Source organism: Lolium perenne, chromosome 3 (genome assembly GCF_019359855.2).
Source record: "Lolium perenne isolate Kyuss_39 chromosome 3, Kyuss_2.0, whole genome shotgun sequence".
Classification (NCBI taxonomy): Eukaryota; Viridiplantae; Streptophyta; class Magnoliopsida; order Poales; family Poaceae; genus Lolium; species Lolium perenne.
Window position 1 is genome coordinate 230087782 of NC_067246.2, and position 24513 is coordinate 230112294.

General features: G+C 42.6%; 1 pseudogene; it reads left to right on the forward strand.

Moving 5' to 3' along the window:
• The first annotated feature begins 724 nt into the window (after positions 1–724).
• On the forward strand, positions 725–4891 carry LOC127338570 (potassium channel KAT4-like; annotated as a pseudogene).
• The last annotated feature ends 19622 nt before the right edge of the window (positions 4892–24513 follow it).

Sequence of the window (24513 nt, forward strand, 5' to 3'; positions counted from 1 at the left end):
GGTGGGCTGGCCCAATACCATGTACAATTTGTATTTCCTTATATATATTTTTTGTTTTTTTTTCAAATTTGAACACAATTTTAAAATAAACAATTTTCAGAAATGAACAATTTCCGAATTGAAATATAAAATGAATATTTTTTGAATTCAAACAAAAATCAAATATGAACAAAATTTGAAACCGTGTAAAACAAAAAAAAACAATGGAAAATCTAGAAACCGTGAAAAAATCGAAACAGCAAAAAAAAAACATCAGAAAAAGTCGTGAACTAATAATGGGCCGGCCATCACCCACGGCTCTGTGCACGTGTAGCGAACATAAAAATATTCTGCCCAACATCTGGGCTGGGCCAAGGCCGCCCAACCGATACGAACTGCGTCAGCCCTATAATTTCAGTCCGGTTGATACTTGGAGCTCAAGGATGAGGTAAAAGGTAGGAGATCATCTATTGTCATAAAAAAAAGGGCATGAAGGTTATTAAGACGGAAGTTTGGAAATAAAGCGGATTCCACTATCCGTTTCTTCCAGATATCAGAATGCTATACACTGCAAGGACCAGAATCCTTACTGGATACTACTGGCCTTTTCTCGAGATCAACTTCCTAATATCACAATGATTCCATCCGGAAACCTTTCCGGATTAAATCCGTCAGATCGACACAGGCCACAGCAGAACTAGATGTGCGTGGACTAGCAAGTACGGCGAGGTGCTAGTTAATTAGCATGGCGGGCGCAGTTAGCCGGACATGTTCGTCGACGAGGCTGCTGGCGCGGAACACCAGCCTGTCTACCGGGCACCTCCCGGAATCGCTCGGCGGAGCCTGTCCGCCGCTCCCGCCAAACGTCATCAACCCTTACGGCCGTCCATACAGGTGCGCGCCGCTCGTCCTGCCATGCCACGTATTGGAAGTGATGCGGCCATTAGAGCTTACACGATGGATCGAGTTGGTCTTCTTAGGTACTGGCAGATGTTCCTGGTGGTGCTGGTGGCGTACACCGCGTGGTCGTCGCCGTTCGAGCTGGCCCTGGTGAGGGCCGCCTCCCGGGCACACCTCATCGCCGATCTGGCCGTCGACGCCTTCTTCTGCCTCGACATCGTCGTCTCCTTCTTCGTCGCGTACCGCGACACCTCCACCGACCTCCTCGTCCACGACCGCAGCAAGATCGCCGCCAGGTAACTGATGGTTAACCTCGCTAAAAAGCGCAGTTTTTGGCCGCTGTTAGTCTGTTACCATTGATTAATGATTCCTTTCCTTTGGAAATATATATGGCGATATGTGTGCCTAAAACCATGCCTATTGTGCATGGGCGGACTGATTGCAGGTACCTGACGCGGCCGGGATTTGTGATGGACGTGGCTTCGACGATTCCGTTGCAGATAATCTACCAGCTCATGGGGGGCAAAAGAAACGGACCCTGCGGATTTCTCATCCTTCTCCGACTCTGGCGACTACGCCGTGTCAGCAAGCTTTTTGCCAGGTACGTTCGTACTCTCCAGAAAACGCATAAGGTGCCGACAGCCTTGGGACCGTCGGCACAGGGTTGTTTCAATGGACATGAAAACTAAAAGCTGAAAAGTCCTGTTTTCGTTTCGAATTTGAGGAATCTAAATCTTTTCTAAACGACCGTAGGTCATTGAATTTGGATGTAAAATTTTCTGTAGATACATTTTCATATAAAAAACGTTTTCATCGGAGGTCGTATGCAACAAAAATGCCGTTTTACCGAAACATGACACCATTTTGCATAATATATAAAAAATTCATGTTTGCTAATCTTTATTAGATCGTAGTATGCATCCAAGAATTTGGACCCTGTGCTGACCTTATTCATCAGATTAGTTACTTGATTTCAATTTTAAAATTGATTTATATCACAATAATTATTCCTAGTAGTAATTTATTTTTTCATCTGACGGGAGCTACAAAATTAGATCTCACATTGTCACATTTCGACAAAAGTCCATTGCCCCAGTTGCCATACTACAGTAACCAGTAAGAACCATTAGCATGATAATAATACATATAATTACTAGACAAATTTTACATGTTTTGCATTGCATTATAGTTTTGAATATTTCTTCACGATCGATCAAGCCAATGGTGAAGTAGATCTTCAATCAGATTAGCAGTTCAAGAGATATAACATTTTGATTGTTCAAATATGAGAAATCTTCTACTAATATCATGATTGCATGTACTGGATTCTTTAGTTGTATATATGAGAGATGGATGAGAAATAGGGCCATACCATAGACATACGGGCAGTGTCCAAAGTTAAAAATCGTACACCACGACTTCTCATATTTAAAACAATACACTTTTGGTGCCACAACGGGTCAAAAAGGTTTCTCAAATGATTTGTTCACTGCTTTGTACATGTGACATCACAATCAGAAAAAATAGATAAATCGAATTTAAGAATGAAAAAACCACCTTTTATCCGAATGAAGGTGGAAACCACCTTTTCGGTCTATCTAGGGTGCAACAAAATGTCAGATCCCCTCTCTTCAACAAATCCTATCAGTGTGGCCATTTAGGATTGTGTTTGGGTCATAATTTGTAATTGTGGGCTCAATAATGTGCCAAAGATTTATTTTAAAATAAGTTTCAGGATAGAGCTGGACTGCGTGACATTTCTTTTTTTTCCTTATCTTGTCGCTGCAGTCGCGATTGGAACAACTTTGATCTGAGACTGTTCGTCTGTTTAGTAACTGTTCGTGGATTGTATCATCTGGAGTGCAGCCAGCCGGCCATAAATGCGAAAATATATTCAGAAACAAACACTAGTAGATGTGCTACATGTTTTAATTCTTTATTGACGATCATCAGGCTAAAATAACAGCAGGCATTTACTTATAACATTGCAGGCTCGAGAAGGACATCAGGTTCGGCTACTTCTGGACTAGGTTTATCAAGCTCATCTGCGTAAGAACCCCTACCCTAACTCACGGAATAACCAAACCAATTCACGCAAAAGGTGGTAGCAGAAGTTGCTCACCTTGTCGCTGTTTGCAGGTGACCCTTTTTGCGCTGCATTGTGCTTCGTGCATCTACGTGTGGCTTGCGTTCCACTACCGGGTGAAGGAGCACACGTGGATCGGCAGCCTCCAGAGCGACTTCAAGGAGCGCAGCGTGTGGTTCGTCTACACGTACGCGGTGTACTGGTCCATGACCACCATGGCCACGGTCGGCTACGGCGATCTGCACGCCGCCAACACCGGCGAGGAGCTATTCAGTATCTGCTTCATGCTCTGCAACATGGGCCTCGCCTGCTACGTCATCGGCAACATGACCAACCTCGTCGTCCACGGCGCTACCAACACGTTCCTCATGGTAACCCCAACCTCCTTACCTACAGCTTGGCATGCTATCACCTGCATCCGATGCATACATGGGACTCAGCTTCGGATCGAAACTGGTTTGCAGAGGGACATGGTGGACCGGGTGGTGAGCTATGGGAAGAGAAACGGGCTGCCGGTGTGGATGCTGGAGAAGATGGTGGAGCACGTGCAGCTGAGGTTCCAGATGGCGGAGCTGCTGCAGGAGGAGGTGCTGTCGGAGCTGCCCAAGGCCGTCAGGTCGGCCATCAACCAGCACCTCTACAAGGCCACGGCCGAGAGCTGCTACCTCTTCCGGGGGGTCTCCCAAAACCTCCTCGTGCAGCTGGTATCGGAGATGAAGGCGGAGTTCTTTCCGCCAAAGGTGGACATTGTCCTGGAGAACGAGATTCCCACGGACTGCTACATCATTGTGTATGGTCAAGTGGTAAATTCCCTGCACACATTCAGAGTTCACTCTAAGCTTTCAAATAGTTTTCTTCCAAGTATATTCTGTTCGTTTCCTATCCGTCACTGCCTGACGCTTCCTTCCTGCTCTTTCTCTGTATCTCAGGAGGCGTTGACAACAGCTGTAGATGGCACAGAGAAGGTAACCCTTTCAAGTCTTTAAAATCCGCGAAACCAATCAACACTTGTTACAGACTTACAGCATGGCATGACAATGATAATAAGCATCTTTTGTGTTCTCTTTCCAGTTTGTGATGAAGATAGGGCCACACAGCATGGCAGGCGAGATCGGCGTGATGTTCAACATCCCACAGCCGTTCACCATCCGGAGCAGGACCCTCACCCAGGTTATACGCGTAAGCCACAGCCACCTGCTGCATACCGTGCGGCAAGCTGGCACTGCAGACGTGGAGACTATGTTCTCCAATCTTATTCAGGTATGCACACATGCGTTTGCATTATTCAGACTATTTTTTCTCCTGGTGTTGTTCAGAAACAAGAAAACATGCCTATCCTGATTACTTAGCTAGCGTACAGCTGCTAGATTCTCTAAACTTGGCATCGTATATTTCTCCCCAGTACCTTGGATCTCTGAAGGTACAGATGGAGGACCTAACATTTACGACAGATATACGTGTTGTTATCCACGAGCAAAGTAACATGGCAAGCAGCCACGCGGCAGGGAAGCTCGTGTATCTACCTGGTTCGCTGGAGGAGCTGATGAAGGTTGGCCAAGAGAAGTTTGGAAAGGCGGCCACAAGGGTCCTCACTGCCGACGGCGCCGAGGTGGATGATGTCCGCGCGCTGAGAGATGGCGATCATCTGTTCCTGAGTTGATAGGGAATTCCACTCTAACTGCGTACATCGGTACATGTATATGCAGACGCAGCTGCATCCTCATATGCTCGTTATTCCTCATATTCAGTGTTCTCCGAGAGTTTTATACGAGAGAGCATGAATGAAAGGAATCTTGTGTAGCAGAGTTTCCACTCTAGTTTACTTCCTCTCATCCGAAATGTAAGTGTCCTTTGCTTTCTCCGATCCAAAATGTACGTCTATTGAAGCATTGGTCGCAACATTTCTTGTGTGGCAAATGTTTTTTTTTACTGTTGAAGCCTCATTGACGAAGTGTGATCTCGGCAATGTCCATGGATCATGGACTTAGGGTTTGAGGAACAGGGCGACGTTGAAGCAACATCACAACATTTGTTATTGCGGTGGGTGATAACCTTACAAAACTCATCGCAACATTTCGAAAACAACAATGCAGCAAAAAAAGAGTAGCGAATCTCCATCCTTCGTGGCATATCCTTGAAAAAAAAACCCGCACATAAGCGCAACATGGGGGAACATTTGGAGCATCTCACAAAAATATTTGCAGCGTTGAAGCAACATTTGCATCAACCAGTCAGAATCATTTGGGACGACACCCATAATCGTTGTAGCATCTTGCTCGTGTGTTCAGAGCAAAACATGTGCAAGTTAGCAGCACTTGAAAAACACTCACATAACATCGAAATATCCAAGAAAATTAAACTTATGTTGGAGTACCGACTTTGATGGATCGGGCTCGCGGAGCCTCGCTGTCATTAGATTTGGTGACCCCCAACCTATTCACCGCAATATTGATGCCTTGCTGAAGCTCACGACCTCCACTGTGGGAATCGATGGCAGTTGGAATCTCCGCCTTGAACTCCATCCTTGAGTTCATCCACAACATCCCAACTAGAAGGTGGCCACCATAGAGAAGGAGTAGAATAAGAGGAGGTCTCTACTAGTAGAAGGATACGTGGGAGGAGAAGGAGCTAATTGAGCAAGTGAATGAGCAACATCGGCGGGCGATCGTGAGATGAGAAAGAAAGGAAGTGGACACATGGATACTCACGCGTGTGTCACTTTATTGACCAAAAGAAATATAGTTTAGAATACAAAGACCATCAGGTAGCTAGAGGAGCCAAACCTGACGTCCAACACTACTAGAGATAATTGATCATGCTAGTCTATGAGCCTCAAAGTTTGAAGCTATGTTTTCGCGGCTAAACGAAATCTCTTTTAGTAACCTCGCCTGCTCCTTTATTTCATGCAGGACGGAGCTATAACTCCCTGCACTGTTGCACATGGCCTTGAGATGTCACTTACCACTGAGATGCAATATATTGCAATCGTAACTCGCTAGAGGTGCAAGTCATGCGCGAGAGCTAACGCCTACCGACATGCAATTGCCTCCAGAATCGCAAGGTCAGCTATGCCCTAAATCAACCAGTCCCCGATCTGCATATCACACCAATATCGCCTCCACATGTAGACTTCGACACCGTCGCGTTGACATTTATTTCCGTGCATATGGGAACCACCTCGGGTGAGCTCGCTAGACTCCCTTCGTCGGATGTTTGCTGCTAGAAGAGACTACAACCAGGTCACAGAGGTAGTTCCGTCGGAACAAATGAGTAGAGAGAGGGCTTTGAAACTCCTCGTCGTGAATGATTTTCCACCTCGCATACTAAATAGCCCAGAGTATTACCGCTACCATTGCAAAATCATCGCAAGACAAGGATTCCATCATCGCGAACAACCATTGTTTTGCATAGGGGATCTTCATTTGCACACGTATGCTCTCTAAACCCGTCATCAGCCAAGGCCTAGACACAGCGTGCGACCGAACAGTTGACCAAAGAATGTCTCCTGGAGTCTGTTTCACCACAGATGGAGCACAAGCTGGTTACCGCCATCCTCCTATGGCACCTCACATCAACAGTAGGCAGCGAATGGTGAGCTAGTCTCCCAAGTAAACCCGAAGCTTGAAGGGAACCTCAATCTTCCATAGATGTATCCAAAACTTGCTCTCAGCCTGCGTGATACAAGCTGCTAGTTGCCCTTCGAGTTAGTCCTCCCGATGTTTCTTGGTTGGAACTAGGATTTGATGACAATAACTTCATGTGTACCAACTCGTTGGGACTCCAAGTGTAGGGTTTTGTAACAACCGTCTTTTCCCCGCAAGGGTGACTCGAGGTTTATATCGAACTCTTGAGGTATTGCTGGAGAGATATCTTTTGCTTCTCCTCTTCAAGCAACCTAAAAAACAAAGTATTTGCCTTGTGTCTCGAACTTCACCGTGTGGTTGTCAAACACAAGGTTTTGTATTAGTAAAACTGAAATAAAGTTGTAAATAAATAAAGTAAAAAAAATCTATGACTAGACAAGTAAACTAGAAACAATAAGATAAAAGTATTTTTTGGTTTTTTGTGTGTTTGTGATACGTTGCAAACGTATCTATAATTTTTATACTCCATGCTTGTTTTACACCAATTTTTATATGTTTTGTTTACACTTCGTTGCACTTTTATGCATTTTCCAGAACTAACCTATTGATAAGATGCCACAATGTCAGTTCACTGTTTTCTGTTGTTTTGTATTTCCGAAAAGTTGTACAGGAAATATTCTCGGAATTGGACGAAACAAAAGCTGAAATTCCTATTTTACTGTAACGAAGACGAAGTCCGGAGGAGAGACGAAGTAGTGCCACGAGGCGGCCACATAGGCCCTGGGCGTGGCCCAGCCCCTAGTCGCGCCTAGGGGTGGTGTGGGCCCCTCGGGCACCCACCAACCTTGCCCTTCCACCTATTTATTCACCTGTTCAGGAAAAACCTAAATAACCGAGCCTCCATCCACGAAAAGTTCCGTCGCGGCCGCCATAGCCGACCCTAGCTCTGGAGGGTTCTGAAGCTCTTCTCGGCACCCTGTCGGAGAGGGAGATAATCACCGGAGGCCTATACATCGCCATTCCCGCCTCCAAAGTGATGCGTGAGTAGTTCATCTCTGGACTACGGGTCCATAACAGTAGCTAGATGGTTGTCTTCTCCAATTTATGCTTCATGTTTAGATCTTGCGAGCTGCCTATCATGATCAAGATCATCTTTATGTAATGCTACATGTTGTGTTTGCTGGGATCCGATGAATATTGAATAATATGGTTGAGATCGATTATATACGTGTCATATGTTATCTGTGATCGTGCATGCTCTCCGTTGCTACTAGATGCTCTGGCCAAGTATGTGCTTGTGACTCCAAGAGGGAGTATTTATGCTCGATAGTGGATTCACGCCTCTAGTAAGCTGGAGGAGTGACAATAACTTCTAAGGTTGTAGATGTGCTATTGCTACTAGGGAGAAAACAACATGCTTTGTCTAAGGATAATTCTATTATTTACTTTACACACAATTCTTAGTGCGATAATATGTTGCTTGCAACTTAATACCGAAAGGGGTGCGGATGCTAACCAGAAGGTGGATTATTAGTCATATACGCAGCTGGATTACGGTCTATGTATTATGTTGTAATGCCCAAATGAATCCATAGTAATCATCTTGTCATGTATGGTCTTTATTCTGTCAATTGCCCAGCTGTAATTTATTCACCCATCATGTTATTTACCTTTATGGAGTGACACCTCTAGTGAACTGTGGACCCCAGTCCTTTATTTTACACTGATAAAATCATCCATTGCAAACACATGTTATGTTTACTTACTACAAGCACTGTTCTCTTTAATTTCACTGCAAACAAACATCTCTTTTCACACTATACGGTTAATCCTTTGTTTTCAGCAAAACCAGTGAGATTGACAACCTTACTGTAAGTTGGGGCAAAGTATTTTGGTTGTGTTGTATGGAGATTCAACTTTGTTGCTGACGCCAGTAGTGCGCCCTGCCAAAAGTCAGCTAGCAACACCTTCAGAAGTCATTTCTTTCTCCTACTGGTCGATTAAACCTTGGTTTCTTACTGAGGGAAAACTGCTACTGTGATCATCATACCTTCCTCTTGGGGTTCCCCAACGGTGTGCAACTGCACAACATCACTTTGCTAATAGTAAAAGTATTTTTGTATTTTCGGATTTAATTAATGCAAAAAATATTAAAGGTGATAAAAGTGTTGGAAAGTTGTTTCTTATAATAAAAAGTGGACCGGGATTAATGGGTTCACTTGACTATTCTCTCATAAGGTGTAATGGATATAAAACAATTAACAAGCAATATAATATTGATGAAACTTTAGTATGTGTACGATAAGCATTCATATGGGCATCAAGTCCTATTTTAGAGATGACGCAATACATATCGTTTATATTCCTCTAGAAAGGGAAAACTCCATCCAATCTAGAAATAAGAACAAACATAGTATAGCCTTTGGATTTGACATGATGTTTGAATAAAAGGTGTGCTACCTTGAGAAAACAATATTATCTTAGATGTCACTAGATAATTATAAAACATGCATTCACTTAATCCCTAGTGAGGTAACAAAATAAATATAAAAACCATAGTGGATCTCGAATTTGTTGTCACTATCCAATCACCACCACCATGTTACTGCAATTAATGCACACTTTACCCCATACACGCCCTCTCATACATGTTGGATCAAAAACAAGTACTTAAGGATGGGGTACATAATATGCATCTACTAATACATATTACACATAATAGAATTCCAGTCTCAAATATCAACTCATAGAATAAAGATCCACCACAGAAGAGTTACATAGATGACCATAATCATGTTAGGCAGCTCTGGTACTAAATCAATGATAACACAAGAGAAAAATAAATCAAGCTACTGCCACAAAGCTATAGTCCAGAGGTGGACTATTCCCTCTTCATCATGGTGATGGTAGTGGGGATGTTGGAGAAGTTAGAGATCCCACCCGCGGCAGCTCCGGTGGCATTTCCCCCTCAACTTTGCATAATGGGGTACATAATGGCTGGTGATGACCCTCAAGTATAGGGGATCGCAGCAGTGTTCGAGGAGAGTAAAACCCAAATTTATTGATTCGACAAAAGGGGAGCCAAAGAATATTTATAAGCTTTAACATATGATTCGTCAATTCACCTGCACCTGAAAATATACTTCCTCGCAACAGTTTATCACTAGTAACAGTTTTATAGCAGTGGTAGTTGTGAAGTAACAACAGTAGCGATGATTGCAGTAGACAGCAGGATTAAAATACTGTAGACACATGGATGGATGAACGGGCGCTGCATGAATGAGAGAGTCCATATAATAGCAAGACATAGGCATTGCAAGTAATAATGATATAAGCATTGTAACATAATATAACCATAGGCGTGTGTTCCTATTTAGTCGTGCGTGCTCGCAGTGAGAAACTTGCACGACATCTTTTGTCCTACCAGCCCGTTGCAGCGGGGCCTCTAGGGAAACTATTGGTAATTAAGGTACTCCTTTTAATAGAGTACCGGAGCAAAGCATTAACACTCCATGAACACACATGATCCTCACATCATAGCCATCCCCTCCGGTTATCCCAATTTCTATCACTTTGGGGCCTCGGGTTCCGGACAACAATATGTGTATACAACTTGCGGACATGATCAAAAACAATAATTATCCTCATGAATCAATAACATGTTTAGATCTGAGATCATGACACTCGGGCCCAAAGTGACAAGCATTAAGCATAGCAAGTTGCAACAATGTCAAAAATACTAGTAACGGATATTAGGCACTATGCCCATAACAATCTTATAACTATTACATGACCAATCTCATCAAATCCCTACCATCCCATACGGCCTACGGCGGGGAATTACTCACACATGGATGAGGTAATCATGGATGGTTGATGGAGAGGCGTCGGTGATGGTGATGGCGATGATCTCCTCCAAATCCACGTCCCAGCAGGGTGCCAGAACTGAGTTTCTGGTCCCCGGATTGGGGTTTCTGGTGGCGGCGGAGCAACAGAACTATTTCTGGAAAAACGTCGAACCCCCCGGTATTTCCAGGTCAGGAGGCTTATATAGTGCCAAGGAGAGGTCGAGGGGGTGGCCGAGGCGGCCAGACCACCCCTAGGCGCGGTCAAGGCCTAGCCCATGCCTAGGGTAGGTGTGGACCCCTCGTGCCCCCCTCCATCTCGTCTTCTGGCTCCGTGAGTCTTCAGGTGAAATATGGATTTTGCGATATTTTCCGGGAATCTTCCTGAAATTTGGATTTCTGCACAAAAACGAGACACTAGAGCAATTCTGCTGAAAACAGCGTTAGTTCGCGTTAGTTTTATTCAAAACACAGAAGATAGAGGGCAAACAACAACCAAAGTGTTCGGGAAAGTAGATACGTTTTGGACGTATCAACTCCCCCAAGCTTAGCTTATTGCTTGTCCTCAAGCAATTCAGTGACAACTGAGTGCGATAAAAGAAACTTTCACAAACCTATTTGCTTCATATGATGTATATATTCTCACTACATGATCAAATGCTCAGGCAATTCATAATAAGAAGCATGCAACTAAGTAGTTATGCAAATCATGAAAGGATACCAACACAATAATAAGCAACATGAAACATATGTATTTGCAGGATTGCAATGTTCATAATATGATATGATAAAGTGGTATCACGCTTGCCCTATTTTTGGAGCAAAACATAAATGTTGGGGCACCTCTGAAGTTCAAGAAAATACTAGAAGTAAAAATATCGAAAGATTCAAGCATCACAGTTATACCACAATTAACCTTATTCCGGGACAAGCACATTAAAGTAAGAATGACAGCTATGCTTTCAAGAACGGTGGTGACTCAACATATAAGTAAAAGATTGGTCCTGCGCAGAGGGAAGCAAGATTACTCATGTGCTAGAGCTTTTCATTTTGAATGCAATAGGAGTGTTGAAAATATATTTTGAGAAGTGCAACTCATGTCAACAGTAGTGATAAATATTATGGCTCATGCATAAAACTTCCTATAAGTTTGCTTGCCTCAGGCATACAAGACTAATAGTGCTCACACCTTGTCCTAATTAGCTTGGACTTCCATGGATTTTCATCACATACATATGTTTCAACCAAGTGTCACAAACGGGTACCTCCTTGCCTCCCGTAGAAAGGTCCTAGGAGATGAATCTCATTTGATTTCTCAGTTTTGATGAATCTCAACTTTTTGGACATCTATACCGGGAAAACAAGGACAACAGATATATGGACTTTCGTCCAGCTGAAACTTCCACCATGTGAACATGGCTTTAGTTGGCGGCCCAATGTTCCTCTCTAACAATATGCATACTCTTTTCAACTCATGGTAAATCTCCCTTACTTCAAACAAGATGAGCATGCATAGTAATTTACACGATACTCAATAAGGGCATATTGATGGTGTTCCTCATGACAACATGGTCATCACACGACAAGCAACTTATAAGAACTAAAAATGCATAAGTAACATAATCCTTACCACAATAGTTTTTTAGACTACTTTCCCATGAGCTATAAATTACACAAAACAAGTGATAATTTTTGAAGGTTTAAAGGTAGCACACGAGAAATTCACTTTGGAGTGGCAGCAAAATACCACATATAGGTGTGTATGGTGGACACAATTGGCACTTTGGTTTTTAGTGGTTGGATGCACGAGTAGAGCTCAGTGCAAGCGAAGGCTAGCAATAAACTAGGAAGCAACAATCTAGAAAGCAGTAGTTGTCATAATCATGCTTGCGACAGATAAAATTAACGGAAGCATAAAAGTAATAGAAGAACTCCGAGGCAAGATAAATCATCGAGGTTTAACTGACTTTTGTTTTAGTATTATGCATGCTTCAGAATGTGCCAAGTAGATTCAAATGAAGCATTCGGAGAAGGATACCACAATGTCATATCGTTATATGAATAGAGCAATGCAAGCAAGCATCTATATGACATGTTACCTAATATTAGTAAATTGGAACTAATCATGAGAGAGCATAAAATACTGAGCATCATTAAGTAACATACACCTTACACAAACAAACTAAGCATGTCCACATAAATGAGTATATGTACAAAAATGAAAACAAATAGAGTTCACACCAGCCTCTCACCTCAACTCGAATTGTCGTGACCGTCATTATTGCTCTTCACATGTGTGACTTGAATGATATGAAATGATAACCAAGATCCAATGAAGTCACGGAAGACCGTTCAACCCAGCACCAAATTTACAAAACCAAAGAAGAACATCAAAAAAATTTGGGTTTTCAATTTTTAATCAACACACAAAGCAAAATCTTTTTGGATTTTTGAATAGCAAGCCATAAAGGGAAAATGAAGCAAACTAAAGATGCAAATGAAGAGAAACAACATAAATATTTTTGGTCTTTTTGTATTTTGAAAATTAGAAACAAAAGCAAGAACAACAAAAAGAAAGAAAACTAATATAAACACGCAAATGTAACTATTGGCAGAAATCTGCCAACCCAGAACATCAGGCAAAGACCATTTTTTTGAAAATATTCTATGGCTCACCTCAAAACGTGCTCAACTAACGAAATTTATAAAACAACCTGGGGCATATGCTCAAATTTTTGCAGCTCAAAATTCCATTCTGGCTATTTATACGAATTTTTATGGTGACAGCACAGAATCTATTTTTAGATAGCAACTTCCCAAATTCTTACCTCTTTCTTATTAGAGGTTATCCTTGGTATAAAAACTAAATAAACAAGATAAGGAGATGTTATTACAGTAGTAACAACTTCCAAGATTCAAACAAAGAAAAATTACAGAAATAAACTAACAAGAACAAAAATAAAGCGATACATGGATATACAAAATTCTGATGGAATATGATATGTAGATGAGATGGAAGTTGGTATACCTCCCCCCAAGCTTAGGATTTTGGCCTAAGTGGAGATCAACCCCATGGTGACTAAGTATCCAAAGAAATGTTTCCCCCGTAATACGACGAAGAAGACCTTCGTCCTGGTATGAACTCGAGGACGGCTCGGTATAGTGCGTGGTGTAGTCCTCAGTGGCCGCCTCCTGCTGCTGCTGCTACTGCCCATGGAATCCAAGCAGTCGAATCTGCTCGTCCAACTCCTGCTTTGAGTGAGACCACGGCTTCCTGTGAACACTAAACAAACTGGATTGTGTTAGGGGAATCTCCCTTTCCCCCCCATCAACAAATAACAATCTATATACTAAACTTCCTGCACAAGAGTTAGCAGTAACAAATTGATGGTGTTTCATGGCAGCAAGATCAAGTCTTTGTGGTTCCAACAACACATCATTTGGGTCAATATTAAGATCCAATGCAGCTACAACACGTGCAACAACAATTCCCCCCATAAATGGGTCCTTTAGCAGACAAGCGACGAGCAATAAGAGCACCAAGATTATACTTAGTACTATCATTGAGTGGAGTAGCTAGAAAAGCCAAGTGATATTGGGAAATGTTACTAGTATTTTCCCTACCAAGAATACTAGTGGCAAGGTAATAGGTAAAGTATGTAATAGCTGGGAGTTGAATGTTTCTTATCTTGTCACGCTGGGCCTTGCGGTCATGATCATTCGTCACCTCCCGGTAAAGCTCCAACAAATCAGCGGGGTTGTCCTTAATCTTCCTCGCCGTCCTTGTAGTACGAATACCTAGGATTGAACAAAATTTTGACAAAGACAAAGTGATAGACTTGTTACAGATTTTAAATGCAACACTCGGATTGAATTAGTGTTGCTAAAGTGGAAACTCTCAACAAATGTTTTAGTGAGCGAAGCATATTGTTCACTCTCATCATTCATGTAAGTGGTTAAGCCAACCCTGTCAACAAGGAACAATAAATCATCATAAATCTCTGCAATTATCATGAAGTTAGCGCAAGGGAAAGTGGATGGATGTGCATCTCCATCATCCCTTTCACCAAAATCTTGGGCAATGAGATCTTCATTGTAAGATTGCCTATATTGGGTAGATGATCTTGAAGACCTCCTTGGTCCAGGTGCTTCCCTCTCAAAGATTTCTCCATATGTGTGGTTGTCCATCCTTGTTCTCTGAAATTTGTAACAAACATCATAAAAATGATTTTAAGACAGACAAATGAAGGAGAACACTATGGAGACTTATAAGAGGACTAAACATGCATCAAAAAAACTTATCCCATCATAATGCAAGCATGCAAGATCACTTAACATGTCATCTACATCAGCAAAATATTCAAGATATACTCCACCAATCAAAATTTTACTTGGATAATCGAAGGAGTCTCATACATGAGAGCAAATGCTTCAAATTTCAGCAGGAAATATGAGCTGAGGAAGGAGATCAAAAATTCGCGATGAAGAACAGCAAGAACACGGGTTTGAGCAATGGTGGGGTGTTTTTTCGGGAGAGAGAAGAGAATGGCAGAGGAGGGAGCAAGTGCAGGGCCACGGGGCCCCACACCTAGCCTTGGCGCGGCCAGGGTGCCAGACGTGCCACCAGATGGTGTGGTTGGATGGTTGGCCCCCCTGGGCTGCTCCAGGTGCTTCTCTACCCCTTTTCATGCGTAAAACTTTTCTAGATATTTTCTGGAATTTTCGAGAACTTTATTTTTGGGCAATTTTTGGAATTTGAATAATGATTCTATCGCAGGAAAAAAATTATGGAAAGATGAAAAACCAAATCAAAACCAAATCTACAACAACTCTAAGACATTCTAATATAAAGTCAGTCAATAGTACATAGGTGAAAAACATAGTTTCATTCATTCAAAATTATTTTGTTAACAAGGTTGATCAAGTCTTGTTATCAAAACAATTTTATATGAAGCAAAACTTTGCATTTCACACCATGATTGTGTTACCTCAATCTTGATAGGAATAGTTCCAACAGTGACAATATCATTCTCTTTCTTTGTCTTGGGCAAAGGCAAATGAAATTTCTCAATTTGGATGGTATCAACATTAATAATTGAGTTTAGACCATAATTCCCTTCAATCTTCTTGGGAAAATAAACTGTATGTTCTTTGTCTCAACATTGAAAGTTACTTTTCCTTTGTTGCAATCAATAACAACCCCTTTAGTGTTAAGAAAAGGTATCCCTAGAATAATAGACATATTATCATCTTCAGGCATTTCCAACACAACAAAGTCAGTTAATATCATACAATCATGATCAACTTGAACGGGAACATCTTCACATATACCAATAGGAATAGTAGTAGACTTATCAGCCATTTGCAAGGATATATCAGTTGGTAATAATTTTTCTAGATCAAGTCTTCTATAGAGAGAAAAAGGCATAACACTAACTCCTGCTCCCAAATCACATAAAGCAGTTCTAACATAATTATTTTTGAGGGAGCATGGAATAGTGGGTATACTTGGACCACCAAGCTTCTTTGGAACCTTACCATTAAAGGAGTAATTAGCGAGCATAGTGGAAATTTCCTCATTTGGAATCCTTCTCTTATTAGAGACAATATCTTTCACATAGTTTGAATAAGGAGGCAATTTAATAGCATCAGTCAATGGAATTTGCAAAAACAAAGGTTTCATCCATTCACAGAACTTATTATAATGTTCTTCCTCCTTCGATTTATGTTTCTTATCAGGAAAAGACATTGGTTTTTGTACCCAAGGTTCTCTATCACTACCATGTTTAGTAGCAATGAAATCTTCCTTAGTGTATTTTGTATTCTTAGTATGCTTTTCAGGTTCTTCTTCAATTTCTTCTTTATCGGAAGCATCATTTTTATCAGTACCAATTTCAGTTTCAGCATCAGAAATAGATATACTATTAGGATCCTTAGCAGGTTCGGAGGATTCTACAACAGTTTTATGTTTCTTCTTCTTTTTCTTAGATTTAGTCCTAGTATCATCAACTCATTGAGAATCTTGTTCCATTCTTTTTTGATGTCCTTCAGGATATAAAGGATCCTGAGTAGAAACACCACTTCTAGTTCTTATTTCATAAGCATGTTTTTCCCTAGAAGCATTAACTAGCAAATCTTTTTGCACTTTAGTGAGCTGATCAATTTGAGTTTGAACCATATGGAAATGTTTAACAATCATTTTAACATCATTAGAGGTTCTTTCCATGATATCATGCAAATTATTGATAGCTCTATAATTTTCCATTAGGTGATGTTCCACTCCCTTACTAAAATTATCTTACTTAACAATATAATTATAAAATTCATCTAAGCACTGATCAGGAGGTTTGGAGTATGGAATATCTCTACTATCAAAGCGTTGGAGAGAGTGTACCTCAATAGTGGAAGAACGAGGGATTGGCTTACATAATTCTTCTATAGGTGGATTCTTCACATCTTCAGATTTAATACCCTTCTCCTTAAGAGATTTCTTGGCTTCCCTCATTACTTCATCATTTAATTCAATCATTCCCCTCTTCTTCGGCGTTGGTATTGGCTCCGGTGTAGTCCAATCATCATAATTTTTGCTTATTTTAGCCAATAATTCCTCAGCTTTAGCCGGAGTTTTTTTCCTGAAAACACAACCAGCACAACTATCTAGGTATGTCCTAGATTCAACGGTTAGTACATTATAAAATATATCAAGGAGTTCATTTTTAGCTACTGGATGTTTAGGTAGTGCTCTAATTAAATAACAAAATCTTACCCATGATTCAGGCAATTTCTCTCCTTCTACCTGCACAAAGTCAAAGATTTTCTGCAAAGCAGCATGTTGAGCACTAGCAGAGAAATATTTCTGAAAGAAGGCATTAACCAAACCAATAGGACTATCAATAGATCCAGGAAACAAATTATCATACCAAATTTTAGCTGCTCCCACTACAAGAAAAGTTCTGATAGACAACGTCCCAAAATCGTCCGCTAAGGGGTATTTTTCGTCGCCTATGGGCCTAACCCGACGATATGGGTTCTGTTGTCGAAACTGCGTCACGCAAAGTCCTACCACGTTTTTTTCGGTCCGTCGCGCTTGGGCGCCCTTCCGCCACGGAAAATCGGACCGTTGCAGAAGTGTTTCCGGGAGCCCGTTGACTGCTGACGTCATGCAAACTGACACGTGGCAGACGCCGTTAACTGCCAGTTAACGGCGTCAACCGGCTAAACCCCGTGGTAGATGGTAGGCCCACACGAGGCCTGCCACGTCTTAAGCGGGCCGGCCCATTAAGTTTGCGGGCCGGGCCAGCTGACTTAGTTTGACCGGTCAATTATATAGCTGGGCTGGTCCATTAGTTACGTGGGCCGGGCCTAACCTCTCAGGTTGACTGGTCAAAACTTTAATGGGCCGGCCCACTAAGCATGTGGGCCGGGCCAAATGCACTCATTTGACCGGTCAACAGGCAAAAGGGCCGGCCCACAAGACATGTGGGACCCACTTTCCTGTTATCGGGCCGGCCCATTTACAAAGTGGGGTCCACCTTAAAGCAAGTGGGCCGGCCCAAGAAGTTATTGGGCCGACCCAATTAGCATGTGGGTCCCACTTTCCTACTATCGGGCCGGCCCATTTAGTACGTGGGGTCCACAATAGATCAAATGGGCTGGCCCAACAAGCCAGTGGGCCGGGCCAAAAACACGGGTGGGTCCCACTTTCCTGTTAAAGGCCCGGCCCATTTAGTATGTGGGGTCCACCATATAGCAGGTGGGCCAGCCCAAGAAGATAGTGGGCTGGGCCAAAAACACAGGTGGGTCCCACTTTCCTTTTAAAGGGCCGGCCCATTTAGTATGTGGGGTCCACCATATAGCAAGTGGGCGGGCCCAACAAGATAGTGGGCCGGGCCAAAAACATAGGTGGGTCCCACTTTCCTGTTAAAGGGCCGGCCCATTTAGTATGTGGGGTCCACCATATAGCAAGTGGGCCGGCCCAACAAGATAGTGGCCGGGCCAAAAACACAGGTGGGTCCCACTATCCTGTTAAAGGGCCGGCCCATTTAGTGTGTGGGCTCCACCACAAAGCTTTTGGGCTGGCCCAACAAGTTAGTGGGCCGGCCCGATTAGTATGTGGGGTCCACGGTAAATCAGGTGGGCTGGCCCGACGAGTTAACGGGCCGGCCCAATAAGCTTGTGGGGCCCACTTTTTTGTTACTGGGCCGGCCCAGTAGTGGGTGGGGTCCACCTTAAAGCAAGTGGGCTGGCCCAATAAGTAAGTGGGCCAGCCCGTTTTGTTGGTGTTTATATGCCGGCATAATAGGCGCTTTAGGATTTTGCGGGCCGGCACATATGTGATTTCTCTTAATTGGGCCGTTTAAGTGATGGGAATTTGTGATTTAGATATTGAGAATATTTACGCAGCACATGATTTCTGTCGGATAGCCTCACTTACCACAAGCACCAAGAAAAAATGCGCGAAAGAACTATAAAAACTAACTAAATATTACATCAGCTGCAAGGCTTTGAAAAAATATTACAGAACCCAGAGAAATTGAATGGTAATTAAACCTAGCAATACAATGAAGCGATCCGGCAATCTTTTAAGTTGTCCATGCAGCACCTATATCTGAAACAAAGACATTACAAGTTAAGACAACAACAATGGAAAGGCAAAGACACTACAATATTGTTTGCCAAAGAATTTGGAACTCATCATTTCGTCGTTATAACAAGATCATTGTAATACGCACAATAAGCAAACAAAGAGTGTATGCCGCATATCAACAGCCAATATAACAGAGCACGTTAGAATGAAATACCAGACTTACTACTGTCGAGTCCCATGCAAACCAACATGTTCAGAGAGTACAAAATTGGCATGAACAACATAGTAGCAGGCTATAAATTTTGTAACAACGACTGAGCAAGATGAAGTTATGATGGCTACATCTACAGAGCAGGGAATGTAAACCAAAAATGGAAGTTACGATGGCAAAAGTTAAAGAGGAGGGAATGTGAACCAACATGTGCCAAGTGCAATTACTTCAAATTGACCGTGAACTAAATAATACTCCTGAACTTATAGTGGAGGGGATGCAAATCAAGATGTTTCGGGATATAAACTTGTAATGAGCAACACATAGAGGATAGTTAATGCTGGAGCTTAGGATGGACCAGATACAGAATATAGTGGGATCACCTGTGAACTTGTATAAGAGGGAATGCAAACCAATATGTTCAGCATTCCATATGTGAGCGTCATGCCAAGCCAGAGAAACAAGTCAATAATGCATCTTTTGAAGAACAAGATGGCACACAAAATTATTATCTACAGGCTAGATAGCAGAGTGATAGCATGCCAAACTAAGTCCTTACTTTGTTATCTTACAATGAACTAGATACAAAACAATGGCATCACCTGTAGTACAGGGAATGCAAGCCAACATGTTCATGGAGTAAAAAATTGGCACAAACAACATAGTAGCAGGCCATAATTTTTGTAACAACAACTGAGCAAGATAAAGTTATGATGGCTAGATCTACAGAGCAGGGAATGTAAACCAAATATAGAAGTTACGATGCCAAAAGCTATAGAGCAGGGAATGCGAACCAACATGTGCAATTACTTAAAATTGGCCATGAACTAAATAATAGCAGGATGTTACTATAATAGCTAGGAATAAAACAGATAGGAGTTATAATGGCATAACTCATAAACTTGTAGATAAGGGAAACAAATCAATTTCTTTCGGGATATAAAGTTGTAATGAGCAACACATATAGGATAGTTAATGCTACGGCTTAGGATGGACCAGAAACGGAATATAGTGGGATCACCTGTGAACTTGTAGAAGAGGGAATGCACACCAATATGTTCACCATTCTATATGTGAGCGCCATGCCAATTAAGAGAAACAAGTTAATATTGCAGCTTTCGAAGAATCAGATGGCCGACAAAATTATGACGGAAGTAGCTGCTGTGACGAGTTCAAATAAATTTGTACTGCAAGATGGCAGAGCGATAGCATGCAGGAACTAATAGCAGGCAGTTACTTTGTTAGCTTACGACGAAGTAGATAGAAATAACAATGGCATCACCTGTAGTACAGGGAATGCAAACCAACATGTTCAGGGAGAACAATATTGGCATGAACAAAATAGTAGCAGCCTATAATTTTTTTAACAACGACTGAGCAAGATAGAAGTTATGATGGCTACATCTACAGAGCAGGGAATGCATACCAAAATGTTCAATCTCTTAAAGTTAGCAATGAACTAGAAAATAGCAAGGTGTTACGGTCATAGCTAGGAATGAACTAAAAGAGCTTCAGACAAACAAGCATCTGAACCCAGAACATGGCGCTAAAACAAGGGACTTACATTAGGAGAAGCACTCTGTGGGAGTCACAGCAGATCTTCCTGGGGTTGATAGATCCGGTGATGAAGTACGCTACATGTGCTACTTGGGGTTGGAGAGACGGCCTTTACAATTCATGGTTACTCATCTCATCTGCAAAAACGTAACGGCGCGTCGTTAGCACAAACAGGTTCCCCCAAGATTAAACAAGAACTTGCAGGCAAGCAATAGAAAAGCAACAGTAGAAGAGTTTAGATCATGCACGGCGCCGGTGAAGCAAATCCGGTTCATGCACAGCGGTGTCGGTGAGCAAGATCCGATGCGGTGGACGACGGATCCGGCGAAGCGGCTCCGGTGGGGTGGACGAAACCGCAGCTGAAGCGACTGCGGTAGACTGCTGGATGAGCATATGGTTTCGAGGTTCGGCGGGGATGATCCGGCCCGGTTGATGACGGCGTCGATGAAGCGGCTCCGGCAGGCAGCCGGATGACGAGGATCGCGAGGCCTTGGGTAGGCCAGGGAAGTTCGGCGGGGATGTTCCGGTGCGGTGGTCGTGGAGGTGGGAGAGAGAGGGACTTGGGAAGTTCCAGTGGGTGGTCTGAGGGAAATGATTTTTTTGGGGAGGGTTTCCGGGCTAGGGAGGTGGTGATCGAAAAAATGACGGGCAGACCCCCCACCAACCGACTTTGCTGTCATCTCCACAGGGGCAGAATGGGAATTTGGAAGCGTGTGAAATTTTTGTATTTTGTGGGCGGGAAGTTTTGCCGCTATGAGATTTTGAATTTGGCTACCGTCCAACTATAATGATAAAAAATTGTGAGACCGTACTAGTACCTCTGTTCAAGGCCGAGTGCAAAATCAAATCATCATCACCTTGAATATCGGTCACTACCATGATCATGATCTATCTCTGAAATTAGTGTATCCGCTAGATCTTGCAAAGTATAATGATAAAAAGAATTGTGAGACCGTACTAGTACTTCTCTTCTAGGCCGAGTGCAACATCAAATCATCATCACGTTGAAAATTTGTTACCATGATCATGATCTACCTCTGAAAATGGGCGCATCCGCTAAAAATTGCAAAGTATAATGATACAAAATTGTGAGACCGTACTAGTACTTATGTTCAAGGTCGAGTGTAACATCAAATCATCATTACATTGAATATTGTGTTACCATGATCATGATCTATCTCTGAATTTGGCGCATCCGCTAAATCTCGCAAAGTATAATGATAAAAAATTGTGAGAATGCACTAGTACTTATGTTCAAGGCCGAGTGCGGGATCAAATCATCATCACGTTGAAATTTGGTACAACGATCATGACATATCTCTAAAATTGGCGCATCCGCTAAATTTTGCACGTGGCGCATCTCGGTGCGGAGCAACAGGTCGGTGATATCAAGGTTGAGGCGTCGGTAGCGTCATCGGGCTCTCTTCTCTTGATAGATCTTCTACATAGCGCGGTGCACCGCCTGCCGAGAAGAAGTCACATGTGAGACCGAGGTGGAGACGTCGCCGGCATCCTCGAGGCGCGACCGCCCTTCTACGAGCCAGCGTCGACTCAAGGTATGAATCCATGCGTTCTCGCGCCCTTCTAACGATGAAGTGGGGTGCCTTAGATTTATTGTTCCTCTCTTACAATTATTTCGAGCTGAACATGTGTGCTCTTTCTCTGAATATATTGCTCGAAAAGCTAACCAAGTTACTTAAATTCACTTTGTTCTTAATCTTGCGTGCTAATTTTGTTATTTTTGCTGACGGTGGTGCGTGCAATGAGATTTATTTGTGGGTGTGTTGAGCTGTTAGGCCTGATACGTCTCCAACGTATCGATAATTTCTTATGTTCCATGCTTGTTTTATGACAATACCTACATGTTTTGTTCACACTTTATGTCATTTTTATGCGTTTTCCGGAACTAACCTATTGACGAGATTCCGAAGTGCCAGTTCCTGTTTTCTGCTGTTTTTGGTTCCAGAAATCCTAGTAAGGAAATATTCCTGGAATTGGACGAAATCAACGCCCAGCATCTTATAATTGGACGAAGCTTCCAAAACACCCGAGAGCCACCAGAGGGGAGCCCTGGGGGCCCCACACGCCAGCCTGGCGCAGCCAGAGGGGGGGCTGCGCCCCCTTATGGTGTCACCGCCTCGTCAGCCTTCCGACTCCGCCTCTTCGCCTATTTAAAGGTCCCTGACCTAAATCTTCGATACGGAATAAGCCACGTTACGAGAAACCTTCCAGAGCCGCCGCCATCGCGAAGCCAAGATCTGGGGGACAGAAGTCTCTGTTCCGGCACACCGCTGGGACGGGGAAGTGCCCCCGGAAGGCATATCCATCGACACCACCGCCATCTTCATCACCGCTGCTGTCTCCCATGAGGAGGGAGTAGTTCTCCCTCGAGGCTAAGGGGCTGTACCGGTAGCTATGTGGTTAATCTCTCTCCCATGTACTTCAATACAATGATCTCATGAGCTGCCTTACATGATTGAGATTCATATGAGTTTTGTATCACTATTAATCTATGTGCTACTCTAGTGATGTTATTAAAGAACTCTATTCCTCCTTCATGATGTAATGGTGACAGTGTGTGCATCATGTAGTACTTGGCGTAGTTTATGATTATGATCTCTTGTAGATTATGATGCTAACTATTACTGTGATGGTATTAATGTGATATATTCCTCCTTTCATAGTATGAAGGTGACAGTGTGCATGCTATGTTAGTACTTGGTATAGTTGTGTTGATCTATCATGCACTCTAAGGTTATTTAAATATGAATATTGAATATTGTGGAGCTTGTTAACTCCGGCATTGAGGTGCTCTTGTAGCCCTACACAATTAGTGGTGTTCATCATCCAACAATAGAGTGTAGAGTGGTTTTATTATGTGATCAATGTTGAGAGTGTCCACTAGTGAAAGTATAATCCCTAGGCCTTGTTTCCAAATACTGCAATCACCGCTTGTTTACTGTTTTACTGCATCTCTACTGCCTGCAATATTCCCACCATCAACCACACGCCAGTTGTAGCATCAAGTATTTTCTGGCGCCATTACTACTGCTCATATTCATTCATACCACCTGTATTTCACTATCTCTTCGCCGAACTAGTGCACCTATACATCTGACAAGTGTATTAGGTGTGTTGGGGACACAAGAGACTTCTTGCATTGTGATCGCAGGGTTGCTTGAGAGGGATATCTTTGACCTCTTCCTCCCTGAGTTCGATAAACCTTGGGTGATCCACTTAAGGGAAAACTTGCTGCTGTTCTACAAACCTCTGCTCTTGGAGGCCCAACACTGTCTACAGGAAAAGAAGCGTGAGTAGACATCAAGATATTTTTCCGGCGCCGTTGCCGGGGAGGAAAGGTAAAAGGTACTCACACTCCGGATCTCGGCTACTAAGCTATTTTCCGACGCCGTTGTAAGTACTCGAAGCTATTTTTTTAGATCCTGCAATTGCATCTTTTTGTTTCTTGTTTTACACTAGTTTGGCATAATGGAAAGCAACAGTGAGCTTTTAAAATTATTTCCTGAGTTAAGACATGGATGGTTTGATGCGAAAATTAAAAAACCCATGGAACATATTAGTATGAACGCTTTGAATACCATTGTTGCTAATGATATGGAAAATTCTAAGCTTGGGGAAGCTAGTTTTGATGAGCATGATCTTTTTAGTCCCCCAAGCATTGAGGAGAAAATTTACTTTGATGATACTTTGCCTCCTATTTATGATGATTATAATGATAATAGTCTTTTGGTGCCGCCTGTTAT